Consider the following 27,845-nt stretch of genomic DNA (forward strand, 5'->3'; position numbering starts at 1 on the left):
CTTCCCAAACCTCCGCCCCTTGCCCTTCCTGAAACTCCGCCTGCCAGCTTGCCCAACTTCCTCCCTGTGCCCCACCCGAGCCTCTGGAAATGGGAGGGCCGGCCGCAAGGACGCGGAGCCGGAGAGATGCTACCCTGAAGGGAGCAAATGGAATTGTAACACTGCCGCTATGTGAGGCAGGTCCTCCCATGCTGGGGGCCCAACTACAACCCCTCCAATATTGGCCTTTTTCCTCCGCAGATCTTTATAACTGGAAAGCTAACCACCCCCCTTTTTCAGAGGAACCCAACGCCTCACGAGGCTGATGGAGTCTCTTATGTTTTCTCATCAGCCTACTTGGGATGATTGCCAACAGCTGTTTCAGACACTCTTCACAACCGAGGAACGACAGAGAATCTTAATAGAGGCCAGAAAAAATGTCCCTGGGGCTGACGGGCGGCCCACGCAGCTGCAGCATGAGATAGACATGGGGTTCTCTCTGACTCACCCTGTTTGGGACCACAATACCGCTGAAGGTAGGGAGAGCTTAAAAATCTATCGCCAGGCTCTGGTGGCGGGTCTCCAAGGTGCCTCCAGAAGGCCCACCAATTTGGCCAAGGTGAGAGAGGTGATGCAGAGGTCAATGGAGTCTCCCTCAATGTTTCTTGAGAGGCTCATGGAAGCATTTAGGAGGTTCACACCCTTTGACCCCACCTCTGAGATTCAAAAAGGCTCAGTAACATTAGCTTTCATAGGACAGTCAGCTCCTGATATCAGAAAGAAACTTCAGAGATTGGAGGGATTACAGGAAGCTGAGCTGCGTGATTTAGTAAAAGAGGCAGAAAAGGTATATTACAAAAGGGAGACAGAAGAGCAAAAGGAGCAAGGAGAGAAAGAGAGAGAGAAGAACGTGAGGAGAGACGTGAGAAAGAGAGAGAGGAAAGGGAGGATAGGCGTAATAGACGACAAGAGAAAAATCTGACCAGGATCCTGGCCACAGTGGTAGAAAAAAAAGGAGAAAGGGAGAGAAATATTCGAAAGTTTAGGACAGGCCCTAGGCAGATAGGGAACCTGGGCAACAGGACCCAACTTGATAGAGATCAATGTGCCTGTTGCTAGGAGAAAGGGCACTGGGCAAGAGACTGCCCTAAGAAGAACAGCAAAAAACCTAGGGTCCTAACCCTTGGAGAAGATGAAGACTAGGGAGTACAGGGCTCGGAGCCCCTCCCCGAGCCCAGGGTAACTCTAAAGGTGGAGGGGAAGCCAGCAAAATTCCTCGTGGACACTGGCGATGAACATTCAGTACTCTTGCAACCACTAGGAGGACTAAAAGATAAAAAAATCCTGGGTTCTGGTTGCTATTGGACAACGGCAATATTCATGGACTACCCGAAGAACCATTGACCTGGGAGTGGGACGGGTAACCCACTCATTCTTAGTCATTCCTGAATGTCCAGCGCCCCTCCTTGGTAGGGACCTATTAACCAAGATGGGTGTTCAAATTTACTTCAAATCAGAAAAACCAGAAGTGTCTGCTGGAGGTCGACCCATCACCATGTTGACTCTCCAACTAGATGATGAGTATCGATTATACTCTTGCCCAGTAGAGCCTAATCAAGACCTAAAGCCCTGGTTAGAACAATTTCCCCAAGCCTGTGCAGAAACTGCGGGCATGGGCTTGGCGAAACAAGTACCCCCACAGGTCATTCAACTAAAAGCCAGTGCTACACCAGTATCAGTCAAGCAATATCCCATGAGCCGAGAGGCCCGAGAAGGAATTCGTCCCCATATCCTAAGACTGATTCAACAAGGTATTCTGGTACCAGTTCAGTCCCCCTGGAACACTCCATTACTGCCAGTTAGAAAACCTGGAACCAATGATTACCTCCCAGTACAGGATTTGAGAGAAGTCAATAAAAGAGTACAGGACATACATCCAACTGTCCCAAACCCTTACAACCTCCTTAGTGCCCTCCCACCAGAGTGGATTTGGTATACAGTGTTGGATCTAAAAGATGCTTTCTTCTGCCTAAGATTACATTTGGACATCCAACCTCTTTTTGCCTTTGAATGGAGAGACCCAGACACAGGAAGGACTGGGCACCTCACCTGGACCCGGTTGCCCCAGGGATTCAAGAACTCCCCAACCATCTTTGATGAAGCCCTACACAGGGACCAAGCCAATTTTAGAGTTCAACACCCACAGGTAACCCTCCTTCAATATGTTGATGACTTATTCCTGGCAGGAGCTACCCAACAGGACTGTCTAAAAGGTACAAAAGCGTTACTACTGGAGCTGACTGACCTTGGTTACTGAGCCTTGGCTAAGAAGGCCCAAATATGCAAAAGAGAGGTAACATATTTGGGGTACTCCTTGCGGGATGGACAAAGATGGCTGACAGAGGCACGAAAGAGGACTGTAGTACAAATACTGGTTCCAACTATGGCCAGACAAGTTAGAGAGTTCCTGGGGACAGCTGGGTTCTGCAGACTATGGATCCCAGGATTTGCAGCCCTAGCAGCCCCCCTCTATCCACTAACTAAAGAGACAGGAAAATTCACTTGGACCTCTGAACACCAGGGGGCATTTGATGCTGTCAAGAAGGCAGTATTAAGTACGCCTGCCCTAGCCCTCCCTGATGGGACTAAACCATTCACCCTTTACGTAGCTGAGCATAAGGAGATAGCCCGGGGAGTCCTAACCCAATCCTTAAGGCCATGGAGAAGACCCGTTGCCTACCTATCAAAGAAACTTGACCCCGTGGCTAGTGGATGGCCTATATGTCTAAAAGCCATAGCGGCACTGTCCATGTTGATCAAAGATGCTGATAAACTAACTCTAGGGCAGAGGATAACTGTCATTGCCCCCCATGCCCTGGAGAGCATTGTCCGGCAGCCCCCAGACCGATGGATAACTAACACCCGTATGACTCACTACCAGAGCCTGCTCCTCACCAACAGGATAACGTTTGCCCCACCTGCCATCCTCAACCCCGCTACTCTTCTGCCTGAAGTAACTGATGAGACAGTGACTCATGACTGTCATGACTGCTGGTTGAGGAAACTGGGATCCGAAAGGATCTCACAGATGTCCCACTGACTGGAGGAACATTAACCTGGTTCACAGATGGAAACAGTTACATTGTAGAAGGTAAGAGGATGGCTAGGGCAGCGATAGTAGATGGAACACGAACAGTCTGGGCCAGCAGTCTGCCAGAAGGAACTTCAGCACAAAAGGCTGAGCTCATGGCCCTCACACAGGCCTTACGACTAGCTGAAGGAAAAGTCTGTGAATATCTACACGGACAGCAGGTAAGCTTTTGCTACTGCACACGTAAACGGGGCCATCTACAAACAGAGAGGGCTACTTACTTCAGCAGGGAAAGAAATTAAAAACAAAAAAGAAATTCTAAGTTTGCTAGAAGCTCTACATCTACCCCAAAGACTGGCCATTATGCATTACCATGGCCACCAAAAAGCCAAAGATTTTATCTCCAAAGGAAACCAGATGGCTGACCAAGTGGCTAAGCAGGCTGCCCAGGGGGTCAACCTTCTGCCCATAATAGAAAAGCCAAAGAACCAAAAAAGTGAGCAACGATATACCCCAGGTGACTGGCAAGAAGTTAGAAAGTTAGGCCAGTTCTCTGAAACTCCAGAGGGGGCCTGTTTTACCTCAGAGGGAAAAGAGATTCTACCTCAAGCAAAGGGACTAGAGTACGTTCAACAAATACACCGCCTAACCCATCTGGGGGCCAAACATCTACAAAAACTGCTGCAGACGTCCCCTTACCATATTCTGAGGTTGGCAGAGATAGCTGGCTCAGTAATCAAGCATTGTGTACCTTGCCAGATGGTCAATGCTAATCCCTCAAGAATGCCTCCTGGGAAGAGGCTAAGGGAAGACAGCCCAGGTGCTCACTGGGAAGTGGACTTCACTGAGGTAAAACCAGCTAAGTATGGTAATAAGAATTTACTAGTTTTTGTAGACACTTTTTCAGGATGGGTAGAGGATTATCCTACCAAGAAAGAAACCTCAACTGTGGTGGCTAAGAAAATACTGGAAGAAATTTTCCCAAGATTTGGGATACCCAAGGTAATAGGATCAGACAATGGTCCAGTCTTTGTTGCCCAGGTGAGTCAAGGACTGGCCAAAATATTGGGGATTGATTGGAAATTACATTGTGCATACAGACCCCAAAGTTCAGGACAGGTAGAAAGGATGAACAGAACAATTAAAGAGACCCTCACCAAATTGACTGCAGAGACTGGTGCTAATGATTGGATAGTTCTCCTACCCCTTGTGCTTTTTTTTTTTTTAAATTTAATTTAATTTATTAGTATTCTTTTCAGTAAATACAGGCAGTTTGGTACCATTATTTAGGCTCACCTGTGATCTACCCCCTCCCATTAGACCCTCCTTGTTAATGAAAATGGGTCGTGCATTGTGGAGTTAGCATCCAGTTATTGGTATGATAAATGTCTCTGCAAATCTTGACCCAACATGTGACTCTGACATTCTTTCCGCCCCCTCTTCCGCAAAATTTCCCTGAGCCATGTTGGGTTCATTTTTGGTCTGGTTCATTGCTGAGGTGTTGGGGGCCTCTGAGGCTCTGGCTCTCTGATTTGGTAGGAGTTGATTTTTCTCTGCGTTGTTCTCCTTCCCCTTTGTGCTGGTATCCAGTTCACAGGAAAACATCACCCTTGCTTATTTCGCCAGTTGTCCTTAGTTTCAGTTGGGCCCCTTTTGAGGTATGTTGGGGCAGCTCTCTTCTTAGGATCTGCATCTATCTGGAAAAGAGAAGCAGATTCTCCAACAGAGAGTAAGTTAGCACCCGGAAAATTGAGATAACACTTACTTTTTTGATAGACAGTTTGATAGGTGTAGGCCCTCTTATACCCCGTGATTGATGGTAGCTTGATATTGTAGAGTGGGCTTGTGTTTGGGTATGGTTCTGACTTGTTTCCCAGCTCCAGCTATGGGTCTAGTACCACTGAGTGGATCAGTTAGCCAAATCAAGACCAATTGATTCCTCACCATGGCTGTGTACCACTATTGCACTTGTGTGGGCATCACACCAGGTTATTTGCTGCTAAGTAGGTTAAACAACGTGTTGCTTGGACAGATCTTGGTCATTTCCCCCAGTCGCCTATGTTGTACCTTCTGGCACTAGACATGCTGACTGTCTGGGGACTGACACTCCTGGCTTCCAGCCATGTCATTCCATTTTACGCGTCAGCTGTGTATGGAGTCTTCAGCAATAGGGTCTTACCACTGGCCTTTAGTGGGTCGTCAAGTACTCTGACAGAAGTCTGTCATTGTTTTGGGAAACCTTGTATGTATCTCTGATCAAAATCTCATTGTGGATGGTAGGCCCAACCTGGAAGGGGGGATACAGGTCAGAGTCCACTAAGAAATTGAGGAAAAACATAACTAATATACAAGAGTTAGAGAGGAGAGAGATAGAGGGGAGAGGGGGAGAGGGAGGGAGGGAAGATGTAGGAGATTTAGGTCAGTCTTGAACCTACCCTCTCCAGTGTCTTGTGGTTCAGGTGTTTCCTGTAAGGGTCTAGTGAAGGTTCAGCCATTTGGTCTGTCTTTTAGGAAGTAGAATTTTATGGTACCATTGCCGTTTGGGTCCGGATTACTGTTTTCCACCCTTCGATTCCCTCCCTGCCCTCCCGTCCATCTTATTGTCTAGTCCATGAGGTGCTTGCTGAGTATGTAAGGCATCTTGGGCAGATTCAGGTTAGGTGTTGAAGATGAGTGAGACTATGTGTCGATTTTTTTTCTGTGATTGGGTAAGTTCGCTGAGAATGATCTGTTCCAGGTTCAACCATTTTTCCTCAAATTTCTTTATGTCGTTTTTTCTTACTGCTGTATAGAATTCCATTGTGTAGATATACCACAACATTGTTATCCATTCTTCTAATGATGGACATCTGGGTTGATTCCAGCTTTTAGCTATTACGAATTGAGCCACTACAAACATGGTTGAGCAAATCTCTCTGGCTTTTGGTTTGAAGGTTTTAGGGTAGATGCCCAGTAATGGTATAACTGGGTCTGTTGGTATTTCTATAGTCAGCTTTTTCAGGAGTCTCCATATTGCTTTCCAAAGTGGTTGTACCATCCTACATTCCCACCAACAGTGAATGAGTGTCCCTGTTTCTCCACATCCTCACCAGCATTTATTTTCATTTGACCTTTTGATGTTGGCTATCCTTATTGGTGTGTAAGGTAGAATCTCATAGTTGTTTTGATTTGCATTTCTCTGATGATTAGGGATGATGAACATTTTCTTAAGTGTGTGTTTGCCATTTGTATCTCTTCCTCTGTGAATTGCCTGTTTAACTCTGTGCCCCATTTTGTGAGTGGTGTATTTGTCTTCTTATTGTTTAGACTTTTGAGTTCTTTGTAAATTCTAGAGATAAGGCCTCTATCAGTTGGATAAACTGCAAATATTTTCTCCCATTCTGTGGTATTCTCATGTCTGTTGTGATCTCTCCTTTTTCATTTTGAATTTTGTTAATTTGGAGTCTCTCCTTTTTTTGCTTGATCAAGTTGGCCAGAGGTTTGTCAATCTTTTTTATTTTTTCAAAGAACCAGCTCTTAGTTTTGTCAATTGCCTTAATTGTTTCCTTGGTTTCCAATTCATTAATTTCGGCTTTGATTTTAATTATTTCTTTCCTTCTGGAGCTCTTTGGGTTGGATTTTTCTTGTTTTTCCAATACCTTTAGGTGGATGGTTAGGCTATTGATTTGGGATCTTTCTGTCTTTTTTATGAAGGCATTGAGTGCTATGAATTTTCCCCTGAGGACTGCCTTCATTGTGTCCCATAAGTTTTGGTATGATGTGTTCTCATTGTCATTCAATTCCAGGAATTTTGCAATTTCATCCACTATCCATTTATTGTTTAAGAGTGTGCTATTCAGTTTCCAGTTGCCGTTGGGGTTCTTGTTGGTTTTTTCTTTTTCTTTTTTTTTTTTTTTGTTGTTGATTTCTAGGAATATAGCATTATGATCTGATATCATGCAGGGTATTATGTCGATTTTCCTAAATATGTGGAGGTTGTCTTTGTGACCCAGTATATGGTCTATTTTAGAGAATGTTCCATGGGCTGCTGAGAAGACTGTGTAGTCTGTGGATTTGGGATGGAACGTTCTGTAGATGTCTGTTAGGTCTAAGTGCTCTATGGTTTTGTTGAGCTCTCTTACTTCCCTGTTGAGCTTCTGTTTGGATGATCTGTCTATTACTGATAATGGTGTGTTAAAGTCCCCAGCTATGATGGTGTTGGTGGTTATTTCTGTTTTATTGTCAAGTGGGTTTTGTTTTATGAACTGTGGTGCCCCTGTGTTTGGTGCATACAGATTTATGATTGTAATATCCTCTTGATGGATTGTTCCCTTTATAAGTAGTAAGTAGCCTTCTTTTTGTTTTTTGATTGTTTTTGGTTTGAAGTCAACTTTATCTGATATTAATATAGCTACACCTGCTTGTTTCTTATTCCCATTTGCTTGGAATATTGTTTTCTACCCTTTCACCCAGAGGAGGTTTCTGTCTTTAGTGGTAAGGTGGGTTTCTTGAAGGCAGCAGATTGAGGGGTCTAATTTTTTGATCCACCTTGTTAGCTTGTGTCTCTTGATGGGTGAATTAAGGCCATTAATGTTTAGGGTGATGACTGTGAGATTTGATTTGATCCCTGTCATGTTGTGGTGGTAGAGGTGTGTTGGCATTTCCATGGAATTTAATTTTTTTTTTTTTCTATCTACTCTGGGTTTGGTTGCTGTGATCTGCTTCTTGTAGGCATTTGTGTTTGGTTATTTGTTTCTTCTCTGTGGAGAATTTCCTGGAGTACTTTCTGTAGGTTTGGTTTTGTGTTCATATAATTGTAAAGCTGAGTTTTGTCATGGAAAGTTTTCCTTTCACCATCTATTATAAGGGAGACTTTTGCCGGGTAGAGTAGTTTGGGTTGGAAGCCATAGTTTCTTAGGGTTTGTAGAGTTTCATTCCAGGCCCTTCTAGCTTTCAGGGTTTCCATTGAGAAGATTAAAGTAATTCTGATGGGGTTTCCTTTGAAAGTGGTGTGCTGTTTTTCCCTAGCTGCTTTTAGGATTTTTTCCTTGGTGTCAATGTTTAGAGTCTTAATGATAATATGTCTTGGGGAGTTTCTCCTTTGGTCTAGTTGGTTAGGAGTTCTGTTTGCTTCTTGAATCTTGATGGGCCTTTCTTTTATGAGACGGGGGAAGTTTTCTTCAATTATTGTGTTAAATAAGTTCTCCATGCCTTTGGTCTGAAATTCTTCTCCTGGTATTCCAATGATTCTGATACTAGGACGTTTAAGTGTATCCCACAATTCTCTCATGTTCTGTTCACAGGCACTTTTGAACTTACTGAAATTTTTGGACTCTCGAACTGTTTCTTCCATCCTGTCTTCCAGATCAGAATTTCTATCTTCCACTTCGCTGACTCTATTCTTGAGAGCTTCTAGTGAGTTTTGGACTTGTTCAATTAAGTTTGTATTTTCTACTACTTTCCTATGTATCACTTCCATCACTTTGTCCAGCTCCCTTTTTGTCTCATTTTCTGATTTTCTTGATGATTCTTGTAAATCATCCTTGCATTTCTTTATGTTTTCATTTAGTGTGGCCAGCTGATTTTTAAGGTCCTCTTTTTTTTCACTTTCCCTCAACTCTCTTAGCTCTCTTTGAATTCCTTCCAGTGTCTTATCATATTGCTTTAGCTTAGTGATGGTAGCATCCACACAATTATCTATCCTTTGTAGCTTTCCTGCCAGTTCTAGCAGTAGTTTGTTCAGGGTTGCATTGTTCATTGCTTCCACTTGATGTTCTGATCCTAAACACTCTTCTATGTTTTGGTTAGTTGTGATCCTTATTGGACTGGGTGATCTGTCTGGATTTTCTTGCATTTTATTTTTCACATTATTTCTTTTGCGCTGTGGTCTACCCATGTCAGTGAATGGGCAGGTAGGTGGGTGGAGCAGCCTGGGATCGAGCTTAATGTGAATCCAAGGCAGCCTGGGGCAGTTGCAAGCAGCCTGGGTTTTTGCTCACTCTTGCCAAAGCCACCCATCTATAGCCTGACAGGGGCACCATAGTTGCCTGAATTCTCACCCAGTAATGCACCTAAGCTGCCTGCCTTCGAGCTTGCAAGGGGACTGAGGTAGCAAGCTCTGAAGCTGCCCAAACTCTGGCTGGGTACACTGGGGTCTCTAAACAGTCTCTGCTCTCCCGCCTAAGGGGAGTGAGGGATGGGTGGCAATGTACAGGTAGGGGATGGCACCTGCACTGGTGCTAGTGACTCAGTGTGGACTTGTGTGGCTCTTGCTGTGGGAGTGGGCCCGCTGCACATGCAATTGTAGTGCCGAGGCAGATAGTGTGGGTACGGGATCAGGACACAGCAGAGGCTGACCGGCGGCAAGTGATGTAAGCACAGCAGCAGGGGATCTGGCAGCCACCTATTCATGGCAGGGGTGGTCCCCACGGGCCTACGAACTGAGCACCACGTGGCTGGTCTTTTTTTTCCTTGTTATCTGTAGTGTTGCTAGGAGGTCGCCATCTTGACCGGAAGTCCCCTTGTGCTCTTTAGGGTCAGAAACACACCCAGACAATTTGGACTGACCCCCTATGAATTGCTATATGGGGGGGGGGCTCCTCCACTGGTAGAAATAACCTCTATACATAGTACTGATGTGCCACTTTCCCAGCCTCTGTTCTCTAGGCTCAAGGCGCTTGAGTGGGTGAGACAACGAGCGTGGAAGTGACTCTGGGAGGCTTACTCAGGAGAAGGAGACTTACAGGTCCCACATTGCTTCCAGGTGGGAGATTTGGTCTATGTCAGACGCCACCGCACAGGAAACCTTGAGACTCGGTGGAAGGGCCCCTACCTCATCCTACTGACCACTCCAATGGCCGTGAAAGTTTAAGGAATACCCGCCTGGATCCATGCATCTCACATCAAGCCCGCTCCACCACTGGGCCCCGAATGGCAAGCCGAGAGGACAGACAATCCCCTTAAACTTAGGCTTCACCGTGTGGCTTCTCCTTCTCCAGCTAGGTGATGCCTCCAATCCCCATGCCCCCCAAAAGTTGACTTGGCAAGTGCTTTCTCAAACGGTGGATATAATATGGACTGCAACTAGGGAAGTGCCCCCCTGGACTTGGTGGCCTGTCCTGACCCCAGACATATGTGCCCTGGTAGCCGGGGTAGAATTTTGGGATATCCCAGAGATCACCCCGGAGGAGGTCCCTAGAGAAGTCCACTCTCATGTGGGTAAGCGGGCACTCACGCAAGGGGTCATCTCCCAAAGCCAATACATGGCAGACAACCCGGGGTGCAGCTCTGGGCCAGCCCAATGTAAGATGCAACATACTCCATTTTATGTCTACCCCTGAACTTCTAAATGAAGTTGTGGAGGGATAAAACAGTTCTACTGTAAATACTGGGGTTGTGAAACTACAGGCAATACCTACCTGCACCCAGTTTCCTCCTGGGACCTGATTACTGTGCAGGAAGGATTAGATGGAAAAAAAGCAGTTCCTCTCAGCATCTCTTTCACCCCCCAAGGTCGAGAGGCCCGAGATTGGATAAAAGGAAAAACTTGGGGACTCAGGTTTTATATGACAGGATGGGATAAGGGCCTAACCTTTACTATACGACTTAAGATAGAGCCTTCCACCCCAAGACCAGTAGGACCTAATAAATTTCTAGTAGAACAGGGACCCCCTAAAGTGGCATTACCCAAGCTCCCACCCACAGTGGCAGCCAAGACCCATCACATAACGACTGCTAGAACCCCTTTGACTAGCCCACTCTCGGAAGCCCCACACGGGACAGGACAGAGGCTCTTTAACCTAATCCAAGGGGCCTTCCTCACCATAAATGCCACCAACCCCAACGTTACCTCTGCCTGCTGGCTTTGTTTATCCTCAGGACCACTCTACTATGAGGGGATGGCAACTATGGGAGAGTTTAATATGACTAAAGAACATAATAGCCGGTGTTCATGGGGGCCAAAAACAAGTTGACTCTCCCAGAGGTCTCAGGAAGGGGGGCATGTATAGGAAAAGCCACCCCGTCCCACCAACACCTTTGTAATGTTACCCTGACCTATATTCAGACTTCAGACAACCAATATCTAGTGCCAGGGTATAACAGGTGGTGGGCATGTGATACTGGGCTAACTCCCTGTGTTTCTACTTCAGTTTTTAACCCATCCAAAAATTTCTGTATAATGGTCCAGCTTGTCCCCTGGGTTTACTACCATCCTGAGGAAGTAGTCATCGATGAATATGACTATCATCCCACCCGATCCAAAAGGGAGCCTGTAACCCTTACCCTAGCAGTCATACTTGGCTTAGGGATAGCCACCAGTGTGGGGGTGGGGACCACAGCCCTGGTCACGGGACCACAACAATTAGAAAGAGGGCTTGGTGAACTACATGCTGTCATAAATGAGGATCTCCAAGCTTTAGAGAAATCTGTTAGTAATCTAGAGGAGTCCCTGACCTCCTTATCTGAAGTGGTCTTACAAAACCGGAGGGGATTAGACCTACTGTTCCTAAAAGAAGGCAGATTATGTGCAGCCTTAAAGGAAGAATGTTGCTTTTATGTAGATCACTCAGGAGCTATCAGAGACTCCATGAGCAAACCCAGGGAAAGACTAGAAAAGCGTCGAAGGGAGAGGGAAACTGACCAAGGATGGTTTGAGGGATGGTTCAACAAGTCCCCCTTTATGACTACTCTGCTTTCCACCCTGATGGGACCCTTAATGGTTTTGCTCCTGATGCTTTCAGTTGGGCCTTGCATACTTACTAAGATTTTTACTTTTGTTAGAGAACGAGTGAGCGCGGTCCAGATCATGATACTTAGACAACAATATAAGGGGCTTCAGGGCAGAGAGGAAGCTTACATTTAGTCCTTCCAAGTTCTAGGATTAGAACTATTAACAAGAGAAAAAGTGGGAAATGAAAGGCCCAAGAATTCAGAAGCCCAGCAATACTATCACGCTCCAAAGGGAGCTTAAGTGGGCCCCTGCATACCTCAAACTCCAGGCTTTACTCTCTGTTGGAAGCAAGTAAAGAATCCCTCTTCTCATTATATCAGAGCCCGCTCCTAATATAAAACTAGGTAAAAAGGGCATGAGATAGCCCTCAAGGATGGGAAATGAGTAATGAAGTGAACCACTTATTTGGTTTCTGTAAATAGCCTGCACCATAAGCCTTAATAGCCCACACTGTAAGCCTTAGTAGCTCGCACCATAAGCTGTAGCAGCCTGCCTCAGACCACCAAGGTCATAGGAGGCTGATACCACACTCTGCTACCCCCACCTAAGGACCTGCGCAGATGTTGACCTCCAAGGTCATAGGAGACTGATACCACACTCTGCTACTCTCACCCAAGGACCTGCGCAAATGCTGACCACCAAGGTCATAAGAGAATGATTGGTCCACAAGGGGCTTGAACAAATTAAACTAATTGGCTTAGAAACTATGGAGTGGCACAAACTGACTGGCTCGCACCCCATGGGCTCCTGATATTAAAAAAATGATTGGTCTAATGCGCAGGCTTTGTTAGAAACCCTATAAAAACTGCATTTGGGGCTCTGCAGTCCTCTACCCCTGTGCGGTGTATGACTGTGGGCCCCAGTGCGCTTGGAATAAAATCCTCTTGCAGTTTGCATCAAGACCACTTCTCGTGAGTGATTTGGGGTGTGCCATATCTGGGCAGAGCGTGGGGTCCCCATCCTGGGGTTCCTTCAGTAGAATGAAGGCAGGGTACTATAAAAGAGCACAAGCACAGTGAAATAAAAGCAGGGTGCTATGAGAGAAAAGAAGGTAGTAAAATGAAGGCAGAGAGCTATGAGAAAACAAGGGTAGTGAAATGAAGGCAGGGTGCTTTGAGCGGACAATGGTATTGAAACAAAACAGGATGCTATGAGAGAGGACAAGGTACTGAAACGAAAGGAGGGAGCTATGACAGAGTACAAGGTAATGAAATAAAGGCAGAGTGGTATGATATAGGACAAGGGTAGTGACTTAGTTCCAATCATAAACTGAAGGACTAAAGAGTGAAGACAAAGGGATATGAGAGCTGCAGGTGTCAAGGGAAGCCAATGGTGCATCTCCCACTATGCTCTCACTTCATGACATGCACCTTGGAAAGAGCATACTTCTCTTCAGGTAGGTCCTCTCAGCATGCAAAACTCTCTTCAGATGGAGAGAATGATTATATGTTATTATTATATATTTTTTCCTCAGGAGCTAAAAGCCTTTTTCCTATTATCTCCCACTAACTCATAACATTGAAATGGAACTTCATTTTCTTGAACATATATAAACAAGTATGAAAGAATATAATTCACAGCCAGGTATGGTGTCACATGTCTCTAATCTCAGTACTTGGGAGACAGAAGTAGGAAGATCACTGTGAATTTGAGTCTAGCCTGGTACTACAGATTGAGTCCCAGGTCAGACTGGGCTAGAGTGAGATCCTGCTTTGAAAAAAAACAACAAAATGAAACAAAACAAAACAAAAATGAATGCAGATTACAGATTTAACTACAATTACTTCAGGGAGATAGAATCATAGATTTTTTTTAAGTTTTTTTTTGTTTATTTTTATTTATTTATTTGATAGCAACAGACAGAGAGAGAAAGAGGCAGATAGAGAGAAAGAGAGAGAATGGATGCCACTGCAAACGAACTCCAAATGCGTGCGCCCCCTTGTGCACCTGGCTAACATGGGTCCTGGGGAATCGAGCCTCGAACCGGAGTCCTTAGGCTTCAGAGGCAACTGCTTAACCGTTAAGCCTTCTCTCCAGCCCAGAATCAGGTTTTTATTTATAATTTTCTTTTGTGCATCCCTGATTTTCCATTTTCTGTCACAAAGTCATTGTGTATACACATTCTGATTATAAAAGTAATTTTTTCTATTAAAATATGTGTTTTCTTCTGGTTAAGATGGTGGCGTAGGAACCATGCCAAAGCAGCCTAGGGGAGAAAAATCCCCCCCCCCAAAAAAAAAAACCCTGCAAAAATACACTTTTACTTAAATCTGAAGTGTATAAAAAATTAAAACAGCAGCAGAGAAGTGGGAGAGATCCAGAGCCCACACAGGTAGGCAGAAGCGGCTCCAATAGCGGCAGCGATGGCTCTGGCAGTGGTGGCTCCAGCAGTGGCAGCAGCAGCTCCAGCAGCAGCTCCAGCAGCAGCAGCAGCAGCAGCAGCAGCAGCAGAAGCACCAGTGGATCTGGCAGCAGCAGTGACGTCTACAGCAGCAGCAGTGGGAGCTTCAGCAGTGGGGGCTCCAGCAGTGGCAGTTCCAGGTCTGTGGGGCCACAGAAGCCAGGCACAGTTTGAGCCACAGGAAAAGCCAGTGCCCTGCTCCAGAAAACAGAACAGTGGCCCAGTGACCCAGCTAGCCTACTTGAACCCACAGTGCACCAAAGAGGGATCCAAGCAGGAGCACAGCATAACTGAGATCAAAATCATCCCCAAAAGTAACTGGTATTACACCAGGTCAGTACCCGCCTAATAAGCCTGGTATATAGCCCTGAATCGGAAGTGCTAATTGCACCTTCCATATCAGGATAAATTGTATGTTAAGTCTGATGGATGATCAGATTTGCCATTCTTCCATAAGCTATGTTTTGGGCTTGTTATTTGTTGCTTCTTGATTTATAGTAGCTTTGTTTCCTCATCTGTTATACAGTAGGGAAGAGTCTCATTTGGTTACAAACTGACTTAGAGTCCTCAACAAACCAGAAATCTTAACCTCCTTGTTGATAGAGGATCTGGTTGTCATTAAACCTATTCTTGTATAAATACTAAGTGCTGTTTTTCACTGAATGTGTACATTGTTTAGTTAAATTTTAGAATCTATCAATATTTTGTTCCACTCAGCCTACTTGAATACTCCAGTAGCAGGCAAATGCAAAAGAGCCACACCTAAGACCTTAGGCTCCTACAGTGAAGATATTTGACATCAGATCAATTGATACATCAAATAATACCCAGCTAATGAGAAAATCCAACATTAGATGATTAAGGTTAAGATGGAAAACTATATACATTATAACACAAGAAACACCAAATATCAAGACAATATAAATCCAACAAGAAGTGTTAATGCATCAGAAATGACCTCCAGTGAGAACAAGTTAGAGGAAATGCCAGAGAAAGATTTCAAAAGAATGACTGTAAATATGTACAAAGAACTCAAAGAAGAAATCAAAGTATAGAAAGAAGAAATAAAAAGAATCAAAGAAGACAAAGGACACCATTTTAACGAAATAAAGAGGTCAATTCAAGACATAAATAAAAAAATAGAAATAATAAAGAAAAAACAATTAGAATTACTAGCAACCAAGAACGCAGTTAATGAAATAAAAAACTCTGTAGAAAATCTCACCAGTAGAATGGATGAAGGAGAGGACAGAATATCTAAGCTAGAAGACCAGGTGGCAGATCTAATACAGTCCAACAAAGAGAAATAAAAACTAATAGAAAAGTATGAGCGGGAATGTCAAGATATTCAGGACACTATGAAAAGATCAAATATAAGAATTCAGGGCATAGTAGAAGGAGAAGAATTCCACTCCAAAGGCATAGTAGGCGTCTTCAACAAAATCATAGAATAAAACTTCCCCCAAATTGGGAAGAGGTGCCAATGCAGATACAGGAAGCCTTTAGAACCCCAGCCAGACAAAACCTGGAAAGAACATCTCCTCGTCATATTATAATCAAACTACCAAACACACAAACCAAGGAAAAAATATTGAAAGCAGTTAAAGAGAAAAATCAAGTTACCTACAAAGACAAGCCCATCAGGGTTACAGCAGATTATTCAACACAAACTTTAAAAGCCAGAGGGCTTGGAGTGATGTATTCCAAATTCTGAAAGATAACAACTGTCAACCAAGGTTACTTTATCCTACAAAGCTATCCATTCAAATAGACGGAGAAATAAGGACATTCCATGACAAAATCAGGTTAAAGGAGTATTTGAAGACAAAACCAGCTCTACAGAAAATTCTTGATAGGATCCTCCATGCTGAAGAAAAGGAAAAGCACACATATAAGGAACCTGGGAAAAACAAGCAGTACTCAAATATTAGTTAACACAAAAAAGAAAAGGTAGAACCAGAACAACAACAACAACAACAACAACAAATGGCAAACATAAATGCACACCTTTCAATAATATCTCTTCATATCAACGGCCTTGATGCCCCAACCAAAAGACATAGGTTTGCAGACTGGGTTAGAAAGCAGGATCCTACAATTTGTTGTCTCCAAGAAACTCACCTTTCTACAAAGGAGAGACATTATCTTAGGGTGAAAGGTTGAAAGATGGTGTTTCAAGCACATGGGCCTAGAAAACAAGCAGGGGTTGCTATTCTAATATCTGACAATGTAGTCTTCAGTCCAACGTTGGTCAAGAAAGATAAGGAAGGTCACTTTATATTGATTAAGGGCACACTCCAACAGGAGGGCATTACAATCCTGAACCTATATGCACCTAACATGGGGGCTTCCAAATTCATCAAACAAACACTATTAGAACTAAGGTCACAGATAACACCAAACACAGTGGCAGTGGGTGACTTCAACACCACACTGTCATCAATTGACATCCCGGGGGAAAAGTAAACAGAGAGGCATTTGGACTAAATGAGGTCATAGAAGGAGTGGACCTAACAGATATGTATAGGACATTTCATTCAAAGGCTGCAGAATATATATTCTTTTCAGCAGTTTATAGAACATTCTCTAAAATAGACCATATATTAGGATACAATGCAAATTTTAACAAATTCAGGAAAATTGAAAAAATTCCTTGCATTCTATCAGACCACAATGGAATGAAACTACAAATCAGTAGCAAGAAAGGCTATAGAGCATACACGAAATCATGGAAACTAAACAATACACTACTAAATGATGAATGGGTCAATGAAGAAATCAAGAAGGAAATCAAAAAATTTATAGAGTCAAACGATAATGAGAACACAACATATCAAAATCTCTGGGACACAATGCAGGCAGTTCTAAGAGGTAAATTTATAGCCTTAAGTGCCTATATTAAGAAATTAGAAAGGTCACAAGTAAACGACCTAATGCTTCACCTTAAACCCTTGGAAAAAGAAGAACAAGGCAAACCAAAAATCAGTAGATGGGAAGAAATAATAAAGATTAGGGCAGAAATTAATGAAATAGAAACAAAAAAAAATAATCCAAAGAATTAATGAAACAATGAGTTGGTTCTTTGAAGGGATAAACAAGATTGATAAACCCTTAGCAAATCTCACCAAAAGAAAGAGAGAAGAGACACAAATTAATAAAATCAGAGATGAAAAAGGTAACATCACAAGAGATTCCAGAGAAATTCAAAAAATCATAGGGACATACTATAAAAGTATATACTCCACAAAGTATGAAAATCTGAAAGAAATGTATGATTTCCTTGACATATATGACCTACCTAAATTAAATCAAAATGAGATTAATCACTTAAATAGACCTATAACAAATATGGAGATCCGAACAGTTATCAATAATCTCCCAATTAAAAAAAGCCCTGGCCCAGATGGATTCACTGCTGAATTTAACCAGACCTTTAAGGAAGAGCTAACACCATTGCTTCTTAAGTTTTTCCAGGAAATAGAAAAAGAAGGAATTCTACCAAATTCCTATGAGGCCAGCATCACCCTGATACCAAAACCAGGCAAAGATAGAACAAAAAAGAAAATTACAGACCAATCTCCCTCATGAACATAGATGAAAGAATTCTCAACAAAATATTGGCAAACAGAATACAAGAGTATATCAAAAAGATCATTCACCCTGATCAAGTAGGCTTTATCCCAGTGATGCAGGGATGGTTCAACATATGTAAATCTATAAATGTAATACATTATATAAACAGGTTGAGGACAAAAATCACATGATCATCTCATTAGATGCAGAAAAAGTTTTGACAAAATCCAACATCCCTTCATGATAAAAGTCCTACAAAGTCTGGGAATAGAAGGAACTTATCTCAATATAATAAAAGCTATTTATGACAAGCCTACAGCCAACATATTACTAAATGGGGAAAAACTGGAAGCTTTTCCACTAAAATAAGGAACAAGACAAGGGTGTCCACTGTCCCCACTTTTATTTAATATAGTTTTAGAAGTCTTAGCCATAGTAATAAGGCAAGAGACACACATAAAAGGGATACAAATTGGAAAGGAAGAGATCAAGTTATCATTATTTGCAGATGACATGATTCTATACATAAAGACCCTAAAGACTCTACTAGCAAACTGTTAGAGCTCATCAAAACCTACAGCCATGTAGCAGGATACAAATAAATACACATAAATCAGTAGCCTTCATATATACTAACAACAAACACACAGAGGATGAAATCACAGAATCACTCCCATTCACAATTGCATCAAAAAAAATAATAGGGCTGGAGAGATGGCTTAGTGGTTTAGCGCTTGCCTGTGAAGCCTAAGGACCCCGGTTCGAGGCTCAGTTCCCCAGGTCCCACGTTAGCCAGATGCACAAGGAGGCGCACACGTCTGGAGTTCGTTTGCAGTGGCTGGAAGCCCTGGTGCGCCCATTCTCTCTCTCTCCCTCCATCTGTCTTTCTCTCTATGTCTGTCGCTCTCAAATAAATAAGTAAAAAAAAAAAAATTAAAAAAAATAATAAAGTACCTTGGAATAAACCTAACCAAGGAAGTAAAGAATCTCTACAATGAGAACTTTAAAACACTCAAGTGAAAAATTGCAGAAGACACTAGAAAGTGGAGAAACATCCCTTGTTCCTGGATTGGAAGAATCGATATTGTGAAAATGGCAATCTTACCAAAAGCAATCTACACATTTAATGCAATCCCTATCAAAATTCCAAAGGCATTCTTCATGGAAATAGAAAAAACAATCCAAAAATTCATTTGGAATCACAGAAAACCTTGAATTTCTAAAATAATACTGAGCAACAAAAATAGGCTGGTGGTATCACCATGCCTGATTTTAACCTATACTACAGAGCCATAATAAGAAAACAGCATGGTATTGGCACAAAAGCAGACATGTAGATCAATGGAACATAATAGAAGACACAGATGTAAGTCCAGGGAGCTATAGCCACTGATATTCGATAAAAATGCCAAAAATACTCATTGGAGAAGAGACAGCCTCTTCAGCAAATGGTGTTGGGAAAACTGGATATATATTTGTAGAAGGATGAAAATAGATTCTTCTCTCTCGCCATGCACAAGAATTAAGTCCAAATGGATTAAAGACCTTAACATCAGACCTGAAACTCTGAAACTGCTAGAGGAAAAAGTAGGGGAAACCCTTCAACATATTGGTCTTGGCAAAGACTTTCTGAATACAACTCCAATTGCTCAGGCAATAAAATCACTGGGACCTCATGAAATTACAAAGATTTTGCTCTGCAAAGGACACAGTGAATAAAGCAAAGAGGCAACCTACAGAACGGGAAAAACTCTTCGCCAGCTATATATCTGATAGAGGATTAATATCTAGGATATACAAAGAACTCAAAAAGTTAAATAATAAGGAATCAAACAAGCCAATCAAAAAATGGGCTATGGAGCTAAATAGAGCATTCTCAAAGGAAGAAATACAAATGGCACATAAGCATCTAAAAATAGGTTCTACGTCACTAGCCATCATGAAATGCAGATTAAAACTACATTGAGATACCATCTCACTCCTGTCAGATTGGCCACCATCATTAAAACAAATGATCATAAATGTTAGCAGGGATGTGGAAAAAGAGGAACCCTTCTACACTGCTGGTAGGAATGCAATCTGGTCCAGCCATTGTGGATGTCAGTGTGGAGGTTCCTAAAACAGCTAAAGATTGATCTACCATATGACCCAGCTATAGCACTCCTAGGCATATATCCAAAGGATTCATCTCATTTCCTTAGAAGTATGTGCTCAACCATGTTTATTGCTGCTCAATTTATAATAGCTTGGAAATGGCACCAGCCTAGATGTCCCTCAACTGATAGTGGATAATGAAGATGTGGCACATTTATACAATGGAATTCTACTCAGCGGTAAAGAAAAATGAAGTTATGAAATTTGCAGAAAAATGGATGGACCTGGAAAGTATTATACTAAGTGAGGTAACCCAGGCCCAGAAAGCCAAGCGCCACATGTTCTCTCTCATATGTGGATCCTAGCTACAGATGATTGGGTTTCTGCATGAGAATGAAAATACTTAGTAGCAGAGGCCAGTAAGTTAAAAAGGAGATATAAAGGGAAGAGAAAGGAAGGGAGGGGTTTACTTAATAGGTTGATATTGTATATATGTGAGTACAATGATTGAGATGGGGAAGTAATATGATGGAGAATGGAATTTCAAAGGGGAATGTGTTGGGGGGGCGGAGGGAGGGAATTACCATGGGATATTTTTTTATAATCATGGAAAATGTTAATAAAAATTAAAAAACAAAGAATTTCTTGGAATGTATTGCCCTCATTAGTGTACTTACTTCTGAGGAGGAGAAACGGGAGGCTATTAATAATTGTATCAGGACAGTAGGCATAAGGCACAGGCATAAACTTGGCAAAAGGGAGGCATGGTATTCATCCACTGATCCCTCTCCCTCGCACCCTCACTTCCGCTCCCTCTTCTCTCTCCCTCTCTCTGCTCCCTTTCCCCTCTTTCCTCTCTCCTCCCCCTTTTCCTTTCTCTCCTGCCCTGGATGAGGCTCCCTACCCTGAACTCCCCCCCCCCTGTTGTTTTGGTTTTTGAGACCAGGTCTTAGGGGCTCTGGGTATGTAGTTCAGGCTAGCCTGGATGGGGAGATCTTCCTGCTTCAGCCCTTCCATCCCCCTAGTTCTGAGACTAGAGAATTCAAGGCATTTGTCGCCAAAGTCAGTTCCACTAACACTTCACACTTATAAAACATCCTTGGTTGGCTCTTCATGATGAGGTTTGCAGCTTGTTCTGGTTAGCACCTGATCATATGGCTATGCAAACCTCCTATCACAACGGGGAATTCTGTACTCTGAAAAATGCATAAACTATCACCAACAAAATGTACTAGACCAAGATGATTTTGTTGCTTTCTGAGGTAAGAACACCAGAAATATGCTGTTCTGTGTCTAGAATAAGAGATAGTGCCAGTGGAATTTGCTGAAAATTGGAAATTCAAGTTTGATTTACAGTGACTCTTCCAATACAAAAAGAAAGCACCATGATTAAGACTGGGCAAAGTTTTTGGCCCAGAGGCCCAGCACTGGTGAAAACAGTAAGGGAAGGACTTTGAGGCAAGAGATTCAAAAGTTTTAAGATGTTCTCCACTGACATGTTAATGAATCTTTCCTATAGTTATTGTAATAAATAATCATTTCTGCCTGGGAGGGTTCTGGAATAGTAATGCTAACAAAGCACAATAGCAATTGTCTGGTTAGCATAGGCAGTAAGTGGAGACAATACATCAGAGACTAAATCTAACTGTCCCTTTTAGTGCCTATTTATTGAAAATTTTCATACATATACACAATATACCATGATCATAATCCTCTCCCATGACCCCCATTTTTCCTTCCAAATTCCCCCTCCACTGAATCCCTTCTTCTTTCCATTTAGACTCTATTTGTTTAATATTTATTTATTTATTATTTATTTAATTGAGAGAGAGAGAGAGAAAGAGAAAGGGCAAACCAGGGCCTCTATCCAGTGCAAACAAACTCCAGATGCATGCACCACCTTGTACATTTGGCTTACATGAGTACTGGGGAATCAAATCTTGGTTCTTAGGCTTCACAGGCTAGCATCTTAACTCTGAGCTATTTCACCAGCCCTCTTCTACTTTGATGTCATTGTCATGTATATCTTGTGTAGGTAATGTCAGCCACTGTGAGGCCATGAATACTGAGGTCATTTTGTATCTGGGAGTAGTCCTTCCCTCCCTGTGACTCCTAAATGGGTTCCTTCATATCTTCCACAGCAGTTCCTGAGCTTTGAAGGGTGTGATAGAAATATCTCACTTAGTGCTGAACACTCCACTGTCACTTCTTCTCAACACTATGGTGCCTTTTGAGTCATCCCAGAGGTCACTGCCATCTGAAAAGTGAAGCTTCTCTAACCAAAGGTGAGAGTAGCATTAATATATGGGCATAAACCTAAGTATTTAGAGGGCACTTTAGAGCAAAATATATCCATTTAGCCACACAACAGTAGGGCTTATAACCACTCCTACCATAGTATTTGGCTAGGTTTTCAGTACCAGGCATGTATTCCCTTCCATGGAACAGGCCTGCAATCCAATCAGTGAGCCATTTGTTTCCCCCTTGAACAGACCACCATTGAACCAATTATCATATTTGGCAGTCTGGATAGCTCCAATTAACATATAAATTTTTTTCTTCCAAATTTTTATTAACAACTTCCATTATAATAAAAAATACCCCATGGTAATACCCTCACTCCCCCCACTTTCCCCTTTGAAACTCCATTCTCCATCATACCACCTCCCTATATCAATCAGACTCTCTTTTAATTTTGATGTCATGAACTTTTCCTCCTTCTATGATGGTCTTGTGCAGGTAGTGTCAGGCACTGTGAGGCTATGGGTATCCAGTCCATTTTGTGTCTGGAGGAAGCATGTTGTATGGAGTCCTACCCTTCCTTTGGCTCTTACATTCTTTCTGCCACCTCTTCTGCATTAGACCCTGAGCCTTGGAAGGTGTGATACAGATATTGCAGCACTGAGCACTGCGGTCATTTCTTTCCATCACCATGATACCTTCTGAGTCGTCCCAAGGTCACTGTCATCTGAAAAGAGAAGATTCTCTACCAAAAGTGAGAGTAGCATTAATATAAGGATATGAACATTAACAGAAGTGCTTACTGGGCAGTTTTATAAGCATAGTATATACATTTAGCCAGACAGCAGCAGACATTACACCTTAGGGCTCATGATTACCCTTGTTTTAAGTTTTCAGTATCAGGGATGTATTACCTCCCATGGAAACAGACATCCAGTCCAATTAGAGGGCAGTTGGTTTCCACCATAACAGATGTGCCACTATTGCACCCATTGGCTCATTTGGCCTGGCTGGCCAATTATAAGACTTGCAGAGTCCACTGTTGAATATATTCACTGGGGATATCTCTTTCTCCCATCGAACTGCATGCAGAATGGCTTCTTCCAGCTTTCTGTCAGCTAGATTACATGGACTAGGTTATCAGGTAAGTTCCAGCAGGGTTTCTTAGTGGCCTTGCAGCTCAAGTATATGGAGTTTTCAGCAATAGATTCTTACCATCTATTCCTGGTGGGAAACCAAGGGCCTCAGCAATGGCCTATAATGCTTTGGGGGCATCAGGGTCCTCCCTGGCCAAGAACTCACTGGAAGGTATCCCATCCCTGGCACTGAAAATTTTCTAGCAATAATCTTATGGATCCTCAGTGTTCCATTGCCCAAAAATGTAGGATTCCCTATGGTTTATTTATATCCTACTAGATTTTGATCAGCTTCCCCTCCACCTTTCCTTTACTCAATCTCCTCCCCTAACCTCATTTGTGCATTTTCACCCATAATTAATCTATAATTCTACTTACACATATACAATACCATCCTATTAAGTAAACCCTTCCCTTCCTTTTCTCTTCCCTTTATATCTCTTTTCTAGCTTACTGGCCTCTGCTACTGAGTTTTTTTCCTTCTCACCAAAAAAGCCCAGTCTTCTGTAGCTAGGATCCACGTATGACAGAGAACATGCGGTGCTTGGCTTTGTGGGCCTGGGTTACCTCACTTAGTATAATCCTTTTCAGATCCATCCATTTTCCTGCAAATTTCATAACTTCATTTTTCTGTACTAGTGAGTAGTATAGGTTAAAATCAGGTATGATGATATCACCAGCCTTATTTTTGTCGCTGAGTATTGTTTTAGATATTCAAGGTTTTTCGTGATTCCAAATGAATTTTTGAATTTTTTTTCTCTATTTCCATGAAGAATGCCATTGGAATTTTGATGGGGACTGCCTTAAATGTGTAGATTGCTTTTGGTAAGATTGCCATTTTCACAACAATGATTCTTCTGATACAGGAACAAGGGATGTTTCTCCACTTCCTATTGTCTTCTGCAATTTCTCACTTGAGTGTTTTAAAGTTTTCATTATAGAGATCCTTTACTTCCTTGGTTAGGTTTATTCCAAGGTACTTTATTTTTTTTGATGCAAGTGTGAATGGGAGTGATTCTCTGATTTCATCCTCTGTGTTTTTTTTGTTACCATATAGGAATGCTACTGATTTCTGTGTATTTATTTTGTATCCTGCTACATGGCTGCAGGTGTTTATCTCTTACAGTTTGCTGGTAGAATCTTTAGTGTCCTTTATATATAGAATCATGTTATCTGCAAATAATGATAACTTGATCTGTTCCTTTCCAATTTGTACCCCTTTTATGTGTGTTTCTTGCCTTAATGCTATGGCTAAGACTTCCAAAACAATATTAAATAAAAGTGAGGAGAGTGGACACCTTTGTCTTGTTCCTTATTTTAGAGGAAAAGCTTCCAGTTTTTCCCCATTTAGTAATGTATTGGCTGTAGGCTTGTCATAAATAGCCTTTATTATACTGAGATATGATCCTTCTGTTCCTAGTCTCAGTAGGACTTATATCATGAAGGAATGTTGGTCTTTGTCAAATGCTTTTTCTGTGTCTAATGAGATGATCATGTGATTTTTGTCCTTCAGTCCATTTATACAATGTATTACATTTATTGATTTGCATATGTTGAACCATACCTGCATCTCTGGGATAAAGCCTACTTGGTCAGGGTGAATGATTTTTGTGATATATTATTTTATTTTGTGTTGATAATTTTTGCATCTATGTTTATGAGGGTGATTGGTCTGTAAGTTTCTTTTTTGGTTCTATCTTTGCCTGGTTTTGGTATCAGTGTGATGCTGGCTTTGTAGGAGTTTGTTGGATTCCTTCTTTTTGTATTTTATGGAAAAGCATAAGAAGCAATGAAGCTTAAGAAATCCTGAATGTCTCGTAAAATTCAGCAGTGAATACATCTGGGACTAGGCTTTTATTAGTTGGGAGATTATTTTATAATTGCTTGGATCTCTGTACTTGTTATAGGTCAATTTAAGTGATTAATCTCATCTTGATTTAATTTAGGTAGGTCATATAAATCAAGGAAATCATCCATTTCTTTCAGATTTTCATACATTGTGGAGTATATATTTTTATAGTATATCCCTATGAATTTTTAAATTTCTCTGGCATCTGTTGTGATATTACCCTTTTCATCTCTAATTTTATTAATTTGTGTCTCTTCTCTCTTTCTTTTGGTCAGGTTTGCTAAGGGTTTATCAATCTTGTTTATCCTTTCAAAGAACCAACTCTTTGTTTCATTGATTCTATGGATTGTTTTTGTTTCTATTTCATTAATTTCTGCCCTAATCTTTATTATTTCTTTCCATCTACTGATTTTTGGTTTGCCTTCTTCTTCTTTTTCCAAGGCTTTAAGGTAAAATATTAAGTCGTTTACTTGCGACCTTTCTAATTTCTTAATATAGGCACTTAAACCTACAAATTTACCACTTGGAACTGCCTTCATTGTGTCCCAGAGATTTTGGTATATTGTGTTATCATTATCATTTGACCTTCCTTATCTTTCTTGACTGATGTTGGACTAAAGTCTACCTTGTCAGATATTAGAATAGCAACCCCTGCTTGTTTTCTAGGCCCATGTGCTTGAAACACCATCTTCCAACCTTTCACCCTAAGATAATGTCTATCCTTTGTAGAAAGGTGAGTTTCTTGGAGACAACAAATTGTAGGATCCTGCTTTCTAACCCAGTCTGCAAACCTATGTCTTTTGGTTGGGGCATTGAGGCTGTATATATTAAGAGATATTGTTGAAAGGTGTGTATTTATGTTTGCCATTTTTTTTTGTGTGTGTTTGTGGTTCTGGTTCTACCTGTGCTCTCTTGTGTTAACTAGTATTTGAGTATTGCTTGTTTTTTCTAGGTTCCTTATATGTGTGCTTTTCCTTTTCTTCAGCATGGAGGATTCTATCAAGTATTTTCTGTAGAGCTGGTTTTGTCTTCAAATACTCCTTTAACCTGCTTTCATCATGGAATGTCCTTATTTCTCTGTCTGTTTGATTGGATAGCTTTGCAGGATAAAGTAACCTTGGTTGACAGTTGTGATCTTTCAGAACTTGGAATATATCACTCCAAGCCCTTCTGGCTTTAAAAGTTTGTGTTGAATAATCTGCCATAATCCTGATGGGCTTGCTTTTGTAGGTAACTTGATTTTTCTCTCTAACTGCTTTCAATATTTTTTCTTTGGTTTGTGTGTTTGGAAGTTTGATGATAATATGGCGAGGAGAGGTTCTTTCCAGGTTTTTTATGGCTGGGGTTCTAAAGGCTTCCTGTATCTGCATTGGCACCTCTTTCCCAATTTGGGGGAAATTTTCTTCTATGATTTTGTTGAAGACGCCTATTATGCCTTTGGAGTGGAATTCTTCTCCTTCTACTATGTCCTGAATTCTTACATTTGATCTTTTCATAGTGTCCCAAATATCTTGAAATTCCTATTCATACTTTTTTATAAGTTTGTGTTTCTCTTTGTTGGAATGTATTAGATCTGCCAGCTGGTCTTCTAGGTTAGATATTCTGTCCTCTCCTTCATCCATCCTACTGATGAGATTTTCTACAGAGTTTTTTATTTCATTAACTGTGTTCCTCATTGCTAGTAATTCTGACTGGTTTTTGTTTATTATTTCTATTTCCTTATTTATGTCTTGTATTGCCTTCATTTCATTAAATTGGTGTCCTACATGTTCTTTGATTTCCTCTTTGATTACTTTGATTTCCTCTTTGATTTCTTCTTTGATTCTTTTGATTTGTTCTTTGACCTCTTTGTACATATTTACAATCATTCTTTTGAGATCTTTCTCAGGCATTTCCTCTAACTCATTCTCACTGGTGGTCATTTCTGATGTATTAATACTTTTAGGTGGATTTATATCATCTTGCTTTTTAGTGTTTCTTGTGTTATAATGTATATATTGTTGCATCTTGGATTAAGTTAATGCTTGGATTTTCTAGCTAGCTGGGTATTCTTAGCTGTATCAATTGATTTGATGTAATATATTTTCAGGTAGGAGCTTAATGTGTTAGGTGTGGCTCCTAACACTCTCAGAGTATCTACAAAGGTGTTCCTAGGCATTGAGTTTTCCTACTATAGGAGTATTCAAGTAGGCTGAGTGGAATAAAATACAGGTAGATTCTAAAAGTTAACTAAACACTGGACACATTCAATCAAAAACAGCCCCAAGTATGTATGCAAGAGTAGTTATTATAATGACCAGATCCTCTATCAACAAAGAGGTTAAGATTTCTGATCTGTTGAGGGATCCAAGTCAGCTTGTGACCAAGTGAGACCCTTCCTTGTGCAATCCCAGTTACCTTGGATGATTTTGATCTCAGTCAGGTTGCTGGCTGGGTCGTTGGGCTGCTGTTCTGATTTCTGGAGCTGAGCACTGGCTTTTCCTACGGTGCAAACCAATCCTGGCAAGTGTGGCCTTGCAGATCAGCAGCCCCACTGCTAGAACTGCTGCTTCTAAAGCTACTGCTGCTGGGTCTGTAGCCGCTGCTGCTGAAGGTGCTGCTGCTGGGTCCACCGCTGCTGCCACCACTGAAGCTGCTGCTGCAGGATCTGCCACTGCTGCCACTACTGGATCTGCTGCTGCTGGGGCCACTGTTACCGGTGCTGGAGCCAGTGATGTTGCTGCTCAACTCTGCTCCTGCTTGGGTCCTGCTGTTGGCTCAAGTTGGCATGG

General features: G+C 41.8%; 1 pseudogene; it reads left to right on the forward strand.

The window, feature by feature from the left end:
* The first annotated feature begins 292 nt into the window (after window positions 1-292).
* On the forward strand, window positions 293-4,062 carry LOC123453630 (annotated as a pseudogene).
* The last annotated feature ends 23,783 nt before the right edge of the window (window positions 4,063-27,845 follow it).

This window comes from Jaculus jaculus, chromosome 12, assembly GCF_020740685.1.
Source record: "Jaculus jaculus isolate mJacJac1 chromosome 12, mJacJac1.mat.Y.cur, whole genome shotgun sequence".
In the NCBI taxonomy this organism is placed as follows: domain Eukaryota; kingdom Metazoa; phylum Chordata; class Mammalia; order Rodentia; family Dipodidae; genus Jaculus; species Jaculus jaculus.